Raw genomic sequence first — 16,863 nt, forward strand, 5'->3', positions numbered from 1 at the left:
CCAACCTAGCTCAGTAAGGTCTTGAATTTTCACAACAACTTGGTGATCCTTGTGCATCTTTGTAAGAATTTGGTATGGCTCTAATACCATGTAAGAATTTTCCTAAGGCAAGAATGAAATGCCAATATCTAGAAGCTCAAGAGATGGCACAAGAGAGAGAAGATATTATCAAATGAGAATGGATTAATTAGATAATTGGATGAATACATCATAGAAGTGCCTTGTATATAAAGGCAATCAAGATGACTAGGAGTCATGCAAAGAGATAAGCATACCAACTAAGCACATGTACACCAAGAGTGGATTATCCTCTATTGTGAATGAATGTATGTGCAACAATGAGAGGATAAGAATGTAAAGGTGTATCTCATAAAGAGATGTAGTAGACAACATGTGTTTAATTGGAGTCCAAACTATTGTGTTGTCTACATGACAACTCATATGCATATGCAAACTCCTAGGTGTCTACATGACAACTAATATGAATAAGCATTATCCAAAGTAAACTTAAGTAAAGTGTAAATAGTAAATACTTATTTACACCAACACCCCACCCTCATTAAGTGAAACTTAGGAGAATTTAATTGTTAGAAATGGAAAAAGAAATTTGTAAATAAGCAATACCAAGAAAGAATCTAAGCGAGTAAATGCATGAAAAGATATTACCATAAAATAGGAGAGAGAAAGCTTCAAGCTCCAACACCATGAGACAAGATATTTGGAAAGGGGAAAGCAAAGAAAACCCCTTGTGATATTATGAATGAGGCATCAAAAGCCTAAGAAGGAGGAGAGAGAGAGATAGAGAGCAATGCTCATACAATAATTGAGAAGAGGAAGAAACCTCATTGTTAAATGAGAGAAGAGGGTCATCTCTTAAATAGAGATGAGAGAGAGGAGTTAGAATGTAACTCCCATGTCTATGAATGCCACCATTCATAAGTGTGTGAGGCCAAGTGTGAGATTCCTCTTAAGGAGGAATAATCTAAAATTAGAAATTACAATATATATTTGTCCTCACATATTCCACTAGATGACAAAATAAGATGTAGTGGAAAAAGGACAAAAAAGAAATATATTAGGATACCTTGGCTTATATCCTAATATATTACAACAATAAAGGAAGAAGGTCTAACCTTGGTTTATAAATACACCAAGGAAATATTACAACTTCTAACACCCCCCTTTAATCTTTACTTGGGGAAATTACATCAAAGGGTATTAAACCCATAATTTTTACAAAAATCTGCAACTTAGTCTTCAATATGAAGTAATTTGATTGTCTTCAATCCATATGGAACATTTGTAGAGCCAAGAGAAGCACATGAGTCCTTTGAATGTGGAAGCATAGACATATCTTCATATGTGAAAAACCAAGAAGGTTCCTTGATGGATCACCTGAAGAAAGAGAACAACAAGACAAATATCCACAAGTAGAATGCCATCATATATGCAAATTTGAAATCCTTTTAAATTCTCATAGAGAAACAATGAGTAAAACATGTTACCACAAAACAATGGAGATAACCTGATATCAAGATAAAGTATATGCTCAAAAAATTGTCAACAAGGACAAATTGAGTAAAAATAAATGAATGTGTTCACCAACATGCAATGGAGTTAACATGACATCTAAAATAAGTCATAAGCTCAAAAATGAGCATAATATGTGTCAAAATGACCAATCTTTATGCAATAAGTCTCTCATGAAAGAAACATACTAATGCACAAATGACCACAGACAAGGCCAACTAATGAAACCTGCATCAACATTGCGTCAATCTCATGGATATAGACAGTCCATTAATGAGTCATCCCACTACAAGTGAATGGGTTGCGACTCCATCACCTACATGACTCACGATCTAGGCAATAAAGAATGTAGAACATTATCACATTGTATATTTATCAAAGGAATATAAGAGAGACAATAATAGATAAGTAGAACATGTGCCTCAAGCACTAAATAATTCAAGTGACAGTTTTGCAAGAATTATAGCTGAAGTGGACCAAAGGAAGGGTTTATGAGGAGTAAAAACATATTGCCTTCAAATAAGAGATTCAATTATCTGAATTTGGAGGGGAAAACTCCAATAATAACATCATCTTCATTGAGGAGCAAAAAAAGGAACAATATGGAGGGAAACTCCATAAATATCAACTTTCAAAGTGGAACCAATAGAACCAAATGGAGGGAAACTCCATAAAGATATTATCCTATCAAAGTGGAATAGATAGGATCCAATGGAGGGAAACTCCATAAAAAATGAGTGCATACCAATATAGGATGGAGGGATACTCCATGGGCCAGATAAGGAAACTATGTATCAGTTATACTGAGGGGACCTACATAGTTAACCTTGAAAAAATATTAAGCTCCCTATGCAACTCAAAACAAATATCATATAAATCATGTATATCAATGGTATAAAACCATAAAGTGCCAACATGGGCATAGAATAATGCTATAAAAGCATAAAAGTACATCAAAATATCAAAATGAAGGCAAATGTGTAAGATTACTCATAATCCAATTAAGTAAAATGATTTAAAGAAGATCAACTAAATATAGATATCAGGTATAAAACTCCATTAAGGGTAAACATGGGTACTCAATTGATTTGTAAATTTGAACAAGTTCATTTGAAATAAGCATATAAGAGACTTTAATAATCATTGTAGTCATAATAGTTTGTATACTTATCTAGGTATATATGTGTGCACCCATATATACTTGAATAAATATATCTAAAAAATCATAGAATGAAATCACACCGGTACAATTATTAAATCATAGCTTAATGCTAGAAAAATGATTTCCCCCTTTTTCTTTTTTAAGAGTAATTACCTTCATGTAAAATTTGTTATAACTAACCCTGCAAAAAAGGTTAGTAAATAATGATAGAGTTCAGATCTGGCAGATAAGAGGATACTAAAAAAAGTTTAAAAACTTTTCTAAAAAAAGCTTGAATAAAAGCTTGTAATGAGAGAATATTGCACTTGTTTGACAATGACTGATTACATGCCAAGAATAGGTTGACAAAAGGAAATAATAAAAGCAAATGATGCCTCTGTCAAGAGCTCAAAAATAGAAAAAGAATCTTGCATGTCTCTGAAAAAAAAAAACTTGCAAGAAAAGACAAGAGAAGATGAGCAATGATCTATTTTTAAAAAAATAGAAAATAATAATTGCACAGAGAATATTCTAAACATGCAAAAGACAAAATTAGAAACTTAAAACGTGCAGACATGAAAAGACGAAAAAGCATAGTTCTAATCATGTTTAGAATATGAAGAATGTAGTGATTGGAACGCCTGCAATTCTTCCCCATTTAGACCATTTTGTGAGAATTCTGAATCATGGGTAGGCTTCACCATGTCTTACCCTTCAATTCGAGCTCAAACTTGGCTTATTCCTTCAGATATTCTTTAGTTTCAGCCCTTTTTGTTTTCTGCTGATCCTGCAAACTACTATGAAAATAGGAGAAAATTGGAGGTGATCTGTCACATACAGTTTTGTTGTTTTCAGTACTGCTTAGCACAAAATTTTAATTGGTGCCTCGTTTTCCATGTCTACTATTTGGTGTCAAATTAGGTTAAGGTTGTGGGATTTTTTGGGGATCCGGTCAAAACTTTGGGATTTTTATAGCATCTCTGAGATTTGGAGAGGCACGGTCTTTGTCAGTTATAGGAGTGTTGTGATTTCAATTAAAGTAAAAGATGGTGATTGTAACAAGAGTGGGGAGCATCTATGCAACATCTTATGAGCGATCTCTAGATTTTCCTTCACAAATTGTAGGATTGCAGATTGATTCAGTGTGGGTGTCTTCCTCTTTGCCTGTTGTGAATAATTTGGGCCTGCGGTTAAGGGCCCCTCTTCTAATGAAGATGCCCCTTCAGAGGCAGGGGATTGTTGGCACACTGGCCAATCATGTAGAACGTGCAGTGGAAATTGTCCAAGATGTTGGAAAATTTGGAAGCCCTGTGAAAAAGCACTTGCCTTTCTATGTAATGCTTCCTGTAGATACGGTATCGATTCACAATACCTTGAATCATTGCAAGGCAATTCAAGCAGGCTTGCTTACCTTAAAAACTCTAGTTGTCGATGGAGTGGTTATGCAAGTCTGGTGGGGAGTCGTGGAGGGAGATGCTCCAACAAAATATGATTGGATAGCATATTTAACTTTGGTCAAATTGATCCAAGTTACAAGCCTAAAAGTTCAAGCTTCAATGTGTTTTCATGGTTGTAAATACACTAACCAAAAATCTACTATAGCTCTTCCATCATGGGTCCTTAAAGTGGGTGACAGTGACCCAAACACCTTCTTCACAGATCATTCTGGAAATCGCTATAAAGATTGTTTATCTCTTTCTATTGACGATCTTCCACTATTTGAAGATCGTTCACCACTTCAGATGGTATCCGACATGCTCAAGAGCTTCAGAGTGACATTTTTAGAGTACATTGGGAATACTATAGTGGAAATATGTGTTGGTCTTGGTCCTGATGGTGAACTCAAGAATTTCCTGGAGTAGGAGAGTTTCAGTGCTATGACAAGCATATGCTAGCCAACCTGAAGCAGCATTCTGAGGAAATGGGTCAGCCTTTATGGGGTCTGGGAGGCCCTCATAATGCCCCTTCATATTGCCAATTTCCTCAAGAGGGAGGTTTCTCCACAGAGAATGGTGGATCATGGAATTCTTCATATGGAGATTTTTTTCTTTCATGGTATACTTCACAACGGCTTAATCATGGAGATCGCATGCTCTCCCTAGCTGCAAGTATCTTTGGGGATGACAAAGTAGTCATAGCAGGAAAGCTTCCTGCAATTCACTAGTGGTACAAGACAAAATCTCATGCGGCAGAACTTACTTCTGGATTCTACAATGTAGACGGCCGAGATGGTTATGAAGCTTTTGTAGAGATGTTTGCCAAAAATGCATCCCTAATAATTTTACCAAAGATGGATGTCTCAGATCTTGAAAATCCTATTGAAGCAAGATGTAGTCCAGAGTCACTTTTTCTTCAAATTTGAAGGGCAAGTCATAAATATGGAGTTCCAGTTGCGGGTGAGAATTCCTTCCCCTGCTATGACAGCGCTGCTTACAGAAGGGTTTTAAACAATGTTCATAGCCAAACTTCTAACAGTAATTAATCTCACAAAAGCTAGATAATAATGTAAGAGGGGTCCTAGCTACTAGGCCATCTTAAAAACCTGTTGGTCTGATTTTTGCAAAGATAGAATTATCTCTAATACAGGTACAAAAAGTTATAATTTGTTCCTTGGTCAAAATTAGGGTTTTCGAGTTCCTAATTTTCAAGATAAAAAAATATTGAAAATCCTAGATAAACCCTATGTCTCCTTTGGTTATTCAAGTTTTGGCACGAATGTTTCAAAATCTTCGAATATTCCTTTATTATTCTTTAAAATCCCACGCCCTGCCCCACTTTTCCTTTTAATCAACACCACCTGATCATGTAAAAATCTATGGCTATCGCCTTGTCATGGTAAGAAGGCACAAGTAAAAATATTTCTTGCGACATAGCAACCCCTAGAAAGATGAAGGCAGTGACAAGGAAGGTTGTCGTGATCGGATTTTGTTTTAACCACGAGCACATTTTGTTACTTGAGTCAAAAAATGAACCAAGGGCCCTTCAAGGTACTTTAATCATTGGAGGTCGCTACCTTTTTGACAAGAAAATCAAGTCTATAGCCTATAACGACATAGCAACCAACTTGAAAACCTATATCACGATGACTGCTAAACCCCCTAGTGATTATTCAAAGCTCTAGTTGGCATTATGAGTGGTGATTCATTTGCTTTATCAGGCTTATTAATAGATGTGATCTTATTGGGACATCTGTGTACTTTTTGGTGCCAAAACATAAATGAGTACCGAAAGTGACCTTCTTACTGTCGAAAAATTTATAACCTTCCCCGTCAAGGACTTGGCGACTCAACAGGAAATTTGTAAATGCATCACAAATGGAAGATGAGTCCTACACACATGCTTCGTCAAATGCAAGTTGAAGGAAAAGTGGCATCTCATGGGTTACAGGCATGCAATGGAAAGATCTCAGTCACTGGCAGTCATGTTGTCCCCATCAAGAAAGTTTTGTTCCTCACCGTTAGCGATGTAGCGATCAACCGAAAAATTTTAAAGCATAGAAGAGTGCAAGCAACATCGCAGCACAACCAGGGCCCTAATATACTTTAATGCTAGCTATTTAAGTATCAGTGCCTCATTAGTAATGCAGTCCCACCTCCCATTTGTGATTCAGGTAAAAGATTTTGACCATCCAATCAATTCAGATCAACGAATGTCGCATTATCACTATGAGAAAAGGCTAGTCTATTTGCCTTGAGCAACATAGTGACTATGGAACCCACCATACTCTAGCAAACTCCATGAAGCTTCTCAACCCTCAGATCAGCCTCAAATCAATGGTCATCATTGTCTCATTAGAACAAGTTGCTTGAAGCACATGTGTCATGATATAGCGATGGAGGGCCTACTATATTTCTTTGAAGTGGTGTGGTGTTATGTTCACTGCAAGATCAAGAGCAGATCAACGACTGTCATTACTTTGCAATGACGAGATGCTTATTTTTTATGTGTAGCGAGGTAGCGACAAGTCGACACATGTCTTCAATCACCAGTGGATCCTGACAGAGGTGCCAACATGAAAACATTTTGAACACGTGGATACAAATAACTAGGTCAATTGGCCAATTCTTCAAGTGGACTATTAGTCATCTTTTCCACTTCTTTTGATCGTAAAGATCAACAGTGTTGATTTAAATATAGAAGGTCGTGACATTCTGTGTATTAATGAGATGTGAAAAGCTTTGTGTGTGAAAAAACAACAAAGTATAACACATAATATTTTCTCAGTCCTACCTCATGCGAGTAAAGATTCTAAGTCATTTCTAATCAGAAGCAATTACTAAGGATATTATATTAATTTTGGTACAAGTGCTGAGTGGTTTGTTCAAAGATAAATTGTAGATTTGCAAAGATAAATGAGAAAAAATTTCAAGTAAGTAATCTATTGTATTTTATGTAGTATTTTGGTCCTGCATGGTATAGAAGAGATGGCTTTAAAGAAGTCATTAAGTCCTAGGTTGTGGATAGCACAGGGATTGCTGGATAAGAGTAATTGGGTTTGGAATGATAATGCCTCGCGAACTGGTCTGAGTTGGTTTGGAGGGAGTAAGTTGTTTGTCCTTTGTAGTAGCATATGGAATTTTGATAGAGGAAAACTAGTAATCCTGAGTGTCTTCATGGAGTATAATCTCCTTGAGACTGTAGTAAAGAGCCATAGTCAATCGACTAAGGTAGTAACAAGGACAAGGAGTGAACTTGACAAAATTAGAATCCTCCCAGAAATAACATTATTTTCTAGTAAAATTTTCAAGAAAGCATACTTCAATGCCAGGGCATTAGAAGTATGTAGGACCCTGTGTAGAGTTTTGGAGAAGAGGATGAAGAAGAATTCATACACGAGTTTCATATGTATGATTATTTATATCCCCTTTTTTGGCATAAGCATAATCCTCAATTTTGTTCCCTACTTGGCTAGAGCAAAGAATGCTCATTTTGTTATATTTGATAGCCACATTGCCCTCAAGCTTAGGTGCTTCATGTTAAGTGATAATCCCATTATCTTAAGGTGTTGTTATAATCAGCAAAGAGTGGGAAGTAAAGGTGATTCTCATGGTACAACATAATGATGGCAAAACCCACGGGTTTAGGTCAGTTTGCAATCATCAAAATAGATTTTGTCATTGGTGGGCTTAGTAGTTGCATATACAACAAAATCAAAGTTGGAGCCAAATTAGCATAAAGAGATGTAACACAAAGGGTCCCACAAAAGAATTTTTGATCTACATGTCTTTCTATTATTTTTTAGTTTCATCTTTTCTGATAGGTGTATGGAGATTACTTTTTGTAAAGGACACCTGTCACTCACATTTTCCCTTTGCTTGTTGCAACTCATACCTACATAAATGAGTTTTCAAGGCAATGTGAGGATCTGATTTCGAATGTTTTAGTCTTATACTTAGTCTATTTCCAGTCCAATTAGTTTGAGCAAGTCTTATGATGTACTTTCTCTGCAAGTTTTCTAAGAATACATGAATATAGAATGATTTGTGTGTTTCATTCTAAGGTCAATCTGAGTTAATTGTGTATGTATACAATTTTCAAGGAAAATGAATACAAGTTATGAGTTGTCCCCATATCAGTTCTTTCTGAATTTTGTCTCCTTTTGATTACTTAGTTATCTTGATGTTGTGTGAGTAAAAGCTTGTGCAATTGAATGCAGTTCATTTAGGTTGTATATCTTTTCATCACTATTGTTAGTTCAATGAATTAAATAAAAGCTTTGATGAATTTGATAAGGTTATTGTAGTAATGGGAAGGATGTTTTGAATGATGAATTCTAGTAAGAATTGTTGATAATATTTGTTGTAAGGCAACAGATTAGATCCAAGGAATTGCAGTAGACTTTGAACCCTAATGGATTAGGCACTAGTCAAATTAATTTAGATAGAAGAGAAATAGATCATAGATGACCATCAAATGAAAAGTTATAATCAATTCCGTTTTATGTCCTGAAGATCTTCAAACTTGGTCAATACTTGTTTTCATGAGATATTCTAGCCTTAGTTAGGCACTATTGCAGAGAATACTTGCAAATCTATAGAAGAATTTATGACCAGATCTATTATATGGGATGTATTTTGTTTAAAACCTCACAATTAGCTATGTGTTTGAGGATTGAAGATGAGAATTAGAATGAAACTAAGATAATTATCATACAACAATAGTCAAATATAATCATCCCTTAGGTATACCCACCTTGGTTTTGCAGAGCCTGAAGAGAAGCAAACCATTTCTAGTTTTGTTAATGTCTGATCCAGATGGTTTGCATATGTAATTTAAAATAGGAATTGGCTAATCCTTAGGTTGCATAAGTGTTGTCCTTTCGATATTGAGGTATTCTATTGCTCAGTAGTTTTAAAACTCCAAAAAAATGGTGACTCTACTAGGGAGTTGTCCAACTAATCAGTGAAGAATACTGCAATGTCTTTGGTTATGTTGTATACGTGTTTGTCAAAAAAAATCAGTATTGTGTTGGGGAAAAGTGAACTTGTTTTATTGGCCAATTTTACCAAATTTTACGAAAGAGAAAGCCATTTTCCATACACATATTGACGTATATAACCTTTGACATGTCTTATCTCACGAACCAGAGTCATAGTCCTGTGATTTTGTGATTGGTTATGAGGTGCATTTGTACATGATACAGCATCTTTTGTCTTTTCCTCAAAAGGCCAGGAGATATTTTGTTGTTATTTTTTTCCTAATATTAGGGTGGTGACTCAGTCATGGTTTTGAAGCTGGTGCTTGCTTTATAAATAGTATAGTGAATATGGCTGATAGAAGGAAAAACACAAGAGCATACAGAAGAGCCAATCCTGACATACCTATGTATACTGATTTACCTCAAGGTGGTAGGAAGAACCTGAATAAGAAAAGAGAAGAACCAAACCCTACCTGGAAAACAAGAGGTAGTATATTAGTGAATTCTAAATACCAGCCAATTGTAAGAAAAGAGTCTTCACTAAGCTCTAAATCATAAAACACAAGACTCCTAGGAGGGATCTTTAGTACCCGTTTACTAGATGAAAGAACATACCAAGATAAGGACATATCACCAATAGGGGTCAGATCTCCTAGACCAGAGTCGATAACTGAAATAAAGCAAAGGTTAAGCCTCAAGAACTCATCTGAAAATCCTTTTATTTCCAAACCTATCTCATCTACACAGCCTAACCTGATAGATTTGGATGACCTTATTGATTCTGAAGCTACCTTTATAAATCCCAAAGAGTTGCAATCAGAGATAGGATTTTTGAGAAAATGGGTTGCTAAAGAAGAAGCTAAACATAGCCATTTAGAAAAGGATAAGGAGTGAGTCACCCTAGATGCCATTGTTGAAAGAGATAGTTTACTTAGAAGGATGGTTGCTTTGAAGGAACAAAATAAGAAGCTAATAGAGAAAACTTCACTCCTCCATAGTGATGTGTTTGGAGATTTAGATTCTCTAAAATCCAAGGTTATAGAACAAGAGAAACTTCTAAGCCAAATACAAGAACCAGTCATTACTCAGTACAAGCTTATAAGCCTATCCAGGCAAATCTTGTAGAACCTATTGTGAAAGCTACTAATAAGGGTAAGGGCAAAGCAATGAAAATTCAAATAAATGAACCTCAATTTTTACCAAGCAATTCCACAAACTCTCCCATGACAAAATTGGATCTAGAATTGGAGAAAGCTAGGAAGGAGAAAGAAGATCTTGCAAAAGAGCTTGAGAAGGTTGAGAATAAAGCCCAAGCTACAGAGACTAGGAGGAAAATACAGTTTATAAAATCCAATTCTGCCTTGGCCTCATGGCCTAATTTATCACTCCCTACTTCAACTCCTATATTAGTTTCTATTCCATTGGCTTCAATGCAAGAAGCACCCCAGATAGCTCCTACTCTGTCAACCACTATTAGCACTCAAGTCCCTTTTTCTCTTAGCCCCAACAACCTCAGAAGGTTGTCCTTAATCAAGCCAATGTAGTAAGTAGCTCAAATATTACTGGTTTTCAAAAGAAACCTATCTATAGGGAGATATACAGACAAATGTCAATTGTAGGTATTCCAGGTACCCCACATTTCATATCTTTTGACTTAAGAGACAAAGTAGTCAAGTTCTTTGGGAATAATGTTGTTACTGGTGAAGAACATCTAAGGATTTTCATTGATATGTTGAATGACTATGAGGTTGAACATGAGGATGTAGTTATGAAATTGTTTGTTTATTCTTTGGTTAAAGATGCAAGGGATTGGTTCAAGAGGTTACCTGATGACAACATTTATTCATGGAGTGATTTGGAAAGTTTATTTAAGGAACAATATGGAGATGACACTAGTGTTGGGTTTATGCTTAATGATTTCAACAACATCAAGAAAAACCCTAATGAATCTGCTTTTGTAGATGCTTACAAATGTCCCTAAAGACTATATTAATTTATTAATATTGTCCATGACATTGTAATTAATTATTAATTAATTATATTTCTCACATTCTTCTACTTATTTAATTAAATTAATTAATTAATTAATTAAATAAGTTCATTCTCCTAAGTATTTAAATTTAATTTAAATATTCCTAGCTCTAATGTGTTAAATTAATTTAACACGTGATCCTCCATGTCTCCCCCTTTTTTAAAATAAATTTTATTTATTTAAATCCTCACATCCTATTAATTCTTCTAAAACCATGATTAAATTAAATTTTGTTTAATTTAATCTTAAGCCTAACCTAGAGCCTAGCCTATAAACCTACTTCTTCTCTAATCCCACTTAATCATTCCTAATCATCTCCCTAATCCCCTTCATTAGCCTAAGAGTGTGCTCACACATGTGTGAGATGACATGCCTACACACTCTTGTCTCTCACTCTTCTTCTCAAGTTTTCTCACACATGTGTGAGCAAACTTTGAATTATTGACCATTTGCATGGCTTGCATGTCACCTTATGTGGCATCTACTTGGATGCCACCTCACAAAGCCCTCCCTCAAGCCTATAAATAGAGGGTTTGTCTCAAGCATTTACATCTCCCATTATTGCATTGCTATCATGCCATTTTGAGTTTTGAGTTTTCATGCTTAGGGTTTTGCATTGTAGCTTGATTTGCATAAAGATTTCTAAAATCATACTAATCATTTGGTAGCTGATTTAGTTTACATCTTGCATTGTTCATTTAGTTTTCCTCATGCATTTGCATTTCCATTCCATAGCTTGCATTCTTAGTTAGTTTCCTTTATTGCATATCATCTTCATTCTTGAATGCTTTCAAGAATGGCTTTCTCCATAGCCATTTCTTGAAGTGTTCTTCATCCCACATAGCTTAGAATCTTAGTGCATTTTCATTCATATTTACATTCACACTTGCACTCACACACTCAAGAGATTCATAATTGTTGTGTTTGGGAGAGCACACCAAACATACCACCATCTTAACACACCAACAAGGCCTCTTATGAGTGCCCTTGTTGAGTTGTAGAGGTGGCTGGAAGATTGGGTTTGTTAGTTTCTTAGGGTTGCAAAACCCAAGCAAGCATTAGTTAGTGTTTTGTTCATTTCATTTTGATGAATCTTTGATGCATTTTAAAGATTTTTAGCTAATGTTTGTTTGTTAACCCATTCTCTTAATAGGTCACATTGTCTAGCACACATTTTGGCATGCCCGGTGGGACCCATGTCCCTAGTTTCATTTCAAAAATTTGCAAACAACCTCATTTTAGTCATAAAACATCGCATTGTCATCTTCGCTAGCCGCAGCGTCGTCTGCGCTTGTCATCTGCGCATACCAGCATCTTCGCAGACCAATGTCTGTGCATACCAACATCTCCGTAGACCAGTGTCTGCGCTTTTTAGCATCTTTGCGATAGTTCAAAATAATACTTGCATTTCCCCTTAAGCCATTTTATCATCTACATTTTTTGTCTGTCGCCTCCGAAAAGTCCTCTGTCGTCTACAAATTTTACTTTGTCCTTTGTGACTTTAGTTATGTCATCTGCAAGAATAGTTCTGTCATCTACAAGAATAGTTCTATCATCTTCAAGGTTAGTTCTGTCATCTGCAAAGTTAGTTTGTCGTCTCTGTGTTTTGGCATCTCCACTTTAATTTGTCATCTGCGTCTGAAATTATCTACTCTACTTCTAAGGGTCTTCTATCGTCTTTGAGTTTTAGTGTCTGCGTAGTTTGGTGTCTGCGTGTTTTGTTGTCTGCGCGTTTTAGCGTCCGCGCCTGTATTTTGGCATCTCCGCATTTTACCAAAATTGTTCAATTTTTAACAATAATTTTCGTTAACTGATTGACTTACAGGTTTTAACTAATGATTTTCATGCAGAGAAGTAACCTTAAAAACCTAAAAAATAAAACCAATAATGATTTTCATCACTAAAGGAGATTTGTAGTGATTTTTATCACTTAAACCTTAAGGGCTAATAAACTTGTATGGATTTAAACACTTTCATTTGAATGCATGAATGTTTAGGTTAGCTAACATTTGGACTTGGTGCTTAAAATGGACATGAATGTGTAGGGTAGAAGACACATTTGGATTTGGTGCTTAAAAAGAATTTATACCATCTTGAATGCTTTAAAGAATAATGGACATATATGCCTAGGCTAGACAATATTTGGAATTGGTGCTTAAAATGGATATGTATGCCTAAGCTAGGTCACATTTGGGTTTGGTGCTTAAAATGAAGTCATACACTCTTGAATGCCCTAAGGTAAATTGACTTTATTTCTTGCATTTTTATTTTCAGCATTTTACTTTCACGCACTCACTTTACTTTCTTATTGACAAACTCGCGTTTTCGTTTACGTTGGCACTATTTCCAGTTGGAAAGAACCTTGCATGTTTTAATCACAAGTGTCTTCAAGTAGAAAGAAAACTTAAAGCTTCATTGGGAAAGAACAAGTGTCTTTTAAACCCCAAGACCACTTACGTATTCTCTTCCCTCGTGCCTTTGGGCGATCTTGGGTGCACAAGAAATAAGTGGTTTTATTTTTTATATTTTTTAGGAGGTCTGCTTAGGGATTTTATCACCCCCTGGGATGACCTCAACTCCAGTGTTCTGGTGGAGTATAAAAATTGGGAGGTGAATCCAAAGACACCTCTCTTGGAAGTGGAATATTGTCACTCTTGGCTAAGCCCCAAAGAACTTTATACCTTTGGGAAGTGAAGGAGGAGATTTGGGTTACCATCTCCCCCCATGTGTGTGGCAGTGTTTCTTTTCATCTACAGAGTTGGGCCTCATGTACCTTGTGTATATCGAGGAGGCCCTTTAGATAAGCCTTGTTCATCCTAGAGATAGCCTTATTAGGGTTGTTGGCGTGTTCAGCGTGCTTGTTCAAACATTCAAAACCAAAGCCAAAACATCAAACAAGTTCTAAAAATGAGTGAAATTGTGAGGTAACCCTTCATTGAGTGAGATAGGTTAAGTGAGGTCTTCTTGACTCATGATTACTTTTGGTAGTTTGTATTTTGAAATTGGTTGAGTCTAGTCACTTGAAATTTGGGTCTTGTTTTATTCCTGCCATGACCGACAAAGTCAACCAAGTCAAACACAAGAAAGTGAAGTTGTCCAAACCACCTATCTACAAGGAAAGGAAGAACCTAGCATACAGTGACAAACAATTCCGATACACTATCAAAGACATTCAAAAAGAAGAAGCTACACAAGACCGTTATGATAGAATTGAATACAATGGAAAACTTCAAAAATGGTATGCTTTCCCAGGAGTAAACACAAGGTTTTTATTTCCAGTGAATGAGGATTGAGTTAACTATATTAGTGGCCACAACACTCTCATCTTTTCATATCTACCTCCATCTTTCCAAACTCCTAGTCTTCCATTTTCAAATTTTCTTCTAGAGAGCTAGAACCTTAAAACATCTTTTGACATTACAACACTAGACCTTTCATCTATAAGCAAAAATTTATCCTAATCACACCTACTTATTTGGGATCACAAGTCTATCTCCAAATAGTAGGCAATCAACTTGGTGTCCTGTCTTACCTACAAGATCACTTGGCTATCTTTGGTAGGAGAAAGATACTACTATCGTCTAATCAAACTTTGTTTGCTAAACCAAGGTCTTTTGTTCAAACTTGGGTAGTTGACCCTTTAATCACATAAGGTTAATATCTCTCATCCTCATTTTATTTTTCTTCCACAATCTTCCACCCATTGGTTTGGTCACTCTTGTATGGTACACACACGATCAGGAAGGTTCACATTTAATCCCATTTCACATTTGTGGGAATCATTGAGGCAATCAGAGATGGAGAATCCTTTTCCTCCACTCACAACTTCATTAGGGAACACAATTCCCTCTAGTTAGAACCTTGGTATGCCTAACTCAACATCCACTCAAGAACCAGAAGATCTCTTCCATAACACAACTTTGGGGGATAATGACGAAGCAGTATACCAAGATGAAAATCCTATTGACCTTAACGATATACCTGGTGATGTTAGGACATTCCTTGTAGACCCCTACAATGTGGAAATGATGGAGAAATCTATTAGGGAAAACAAAACTGAGATATTCCTAAATTTGGTCAAGGATGGTGTTAATGTTCCCCCAAGCTTTGATGAGAACACTTTGTTTCGACAAATTACAAAAGGTGTTGCACCCGTGTTGCCCACTTCAAATGCAGCTCCGACTTCTAGCAAAGGGAAATAAACCATGGTAATAACTAGTGTTATGCCTACATCTAGCACTTCAACACAAACCACATTTCAATTGAGTGCAGAACATATTCAACAAATCATTAGTGCCATGCCTAATGTTACAACACATGCTAGTATTCCACAATCTACCTTGACAACTTCAACTGTGGGATGCTTAGGCATTGGACAAGTTCCTACTCAACCAATGGCAATTTTGACACAACCAATGCACTCTTCTTATTTACAAGTGCCAACCACTATGGTAAAGACATATGTGCCAATTCCAACAACTGCATATCAATACATTGGTCAAAGTGGAGTACCTCCACCACCTCACACTACATTTGGGACTCCCTATGATTTAGGAGGTGGATTTGTAAACTCTCAACAATCACAAGTACAACCTAGTCAAGATTTGGCTCAACAATTCCAAGAATTGCAAAATTTGGTCCTTAACATGAACAACAAAGGGGTGAAGGATGTCTCTTTTGAGGAAATTTGTCCTTTTTCATTTGATAAATCCATTAATATGGTGCCATTTCCAACCGGTTTTGAAATAACTAAATTTGACAAGTATACGGGAGAGACATGCCCCATCACCCATCTCAAGGAATTTTCCACTTTGTGCCAAGAAGTAGCCTACAGTGATGACTATCTTAAGAGGCTCTTTGCATGAAGTCTTGGAGGCCCCGCACTTGAGTGGTTAATGAATTTACCTAAGGGCTCCTTTACTTCTTTCAATGATTTGACAAGCAAGTTTATAGCACAATACTCTTACAACATTGAACATCATGCCTCATTGAGTGGCCTATGCAACACAAAACAACGAAATGGAGAAACTTTTGCCAACTTCCTACAAAGGTGGAGACATCTTGCTAATCGTATGCCATATAAAATTGAAGATTCCCATCTTGTGGATATATTTATCAAGAACTTGATACCCGAAATGTCCTTCCACATGAAAATGGCTAGCCCCGAAGACTTTTCCACTTTAGTCAAAAAGGGAAAGAATATTGAAAATGGACTTTTGGAAAAAGGTACCATCAAACATTATAATTAATCATCCTCCAACAATGAGTCAAACAACAATAGCAAACCCAAATTCTGGTCCAAGAATAAGGGTGTTACACATGATGGTGTTACTGATGTCAAAAATCTTCAAGGAGGGAACAACAACAATTATCGTAATCGAAACAACAATAATTGAAATCATGACAATCAAGGCAATCAACAATCTCGTAATCAAACACAATTCTTTCCACACAACAAAAACTACAATCATGACTATGATCGAAATAGAAAGTTCACTAACTTTCGTGAACCTTTGGAGACCATCTTTCAAAAATTAGTGGATCACAACTTGATGGTATTTCCTAACACACGTCCTTTTGATGAAAATCAACCAAAGTCAAAGTGGTATAGGGAAAACGAATATTGTAAATACCACCATATCAAAGGACATGACACCAACAAATGTATCCAACTCAAAGTTTTTATCCAAAATCTTGTTGATGATGGGGAAATTTAAGTAGAAGGAGGTCCAACCTCTAAAA

General features: G+C 36.0%; 1 pseudogene; it reads left to right on the forward strand.

Moving 5' to 3' along the window:
* Positions 1 to 3,582: 3,582 nt before the first annotated feature.
* Positions 3,583 to 5,134, forward strand: LOC149528043 (inactive beta-amylase 9 pseudogene; annotated as a pseudogene).
* The last annotated feature ends 11,729 nt before the right edge of the window (positions 5,135 to 16,863 follow it).

This window comes from Cupressus sempervirens, chromosome 11 (genome assembly GCF_028749045.1).
Source record: "Cupressus sempervirens isolate cs-2001-9-10 chromosome 11, ASM2874904v1, whole genome shotgun sequence".
Lineage (NCBI taxonomy): Eukaryota > Viridiplantae > Streptophyta > Pinopsida > Cupressales > Cupressaceae > Cupressus > Cupressus sempervirens.